Source organism: Anomaloglossus baeobatrachus, unplaced genomic scaffold (genome assembly GCF_048569485.1).
Source record: "Anomaloglossus baeobatrachus isolate aAnoBae1 unplaced genomic scaffold, aAnoBae1.hap1 Scaffold_396, whole genome shotgun sequence".
Lineage (NCBI taxonomy): Eukaryota > Metazoa > Chordata > Amphibia > Anura > Aromobatidae > Anomaloglossus > Anomaloglossus baeobatrachus.
The window spans coordinates 278,129-278,946 of NW_027443298.1; positions in this window are offsets into that span (position 1 = coordinate 278,129).

The following is an 818-nucleotide window of genomic DNA, read 5'->3' on the forward strand; positions in this document are numbered from 1 at the left end:
TTTCTTCTTTTTATTTCTATCATGTAGTTCAGGGGTTTATAGATATATGTCCTGCATCTCATATTTCCTTTAGTGGTGCTTCTTACCCATTCTCATATCATTTACCCTAGTATTTCATGATCCTGAGGCGACTGAGAACCCTTTAATAAAGGAATCCTTTTTCACTTGAATTGTCAAGTGATACTTACCAGTGACTATCACGTAATGTTACAGGTAGTTGCATTTTCTTCCTCTTCTTTCTCTCCTTTCTTCTTTGTCACACGGTCCATTGTGTTATAGCCCACGTGTCATGATAACACTTGTACCATCTTTTCATTTAGATTCCACCTACAATTATTTACCGATTCCAGTTCTGAAATAGGCTTTCATGATCTACTCACTAGAATTCTCAAGTGCATAAGGTACTGAGACATATACATGTTCACACCATTATAAAGAACAAAGTATAAACATTGAGGTTTTTCTCACACCCATGTTCCTGTGTTCTTTGATATGATATGTGTTCATTTCCTTCACTATATAGGATTGCAAGTTTTCCATTTGTACCTTAATGGCAATGACGCTATACAATTGAACACATATCATCCTGTTATCCATATAGGTGTGTATTTACCTGCTTGACTATTTTTGGTTGTTTGATCCAGAATGTTTCTCCAGATAGGTCATGTGGAAATTTTCTTTCCTCAGTACAAATGTTTTCACTATGGCTTTGGAAAAATTTTTTGTATGTGCATCATGGTCATTTGACCCATTGTACTCTCAAGTAGCAATATATTGTACTGTTATGTTGTACTATGTACTAATTACGTGTTTATATG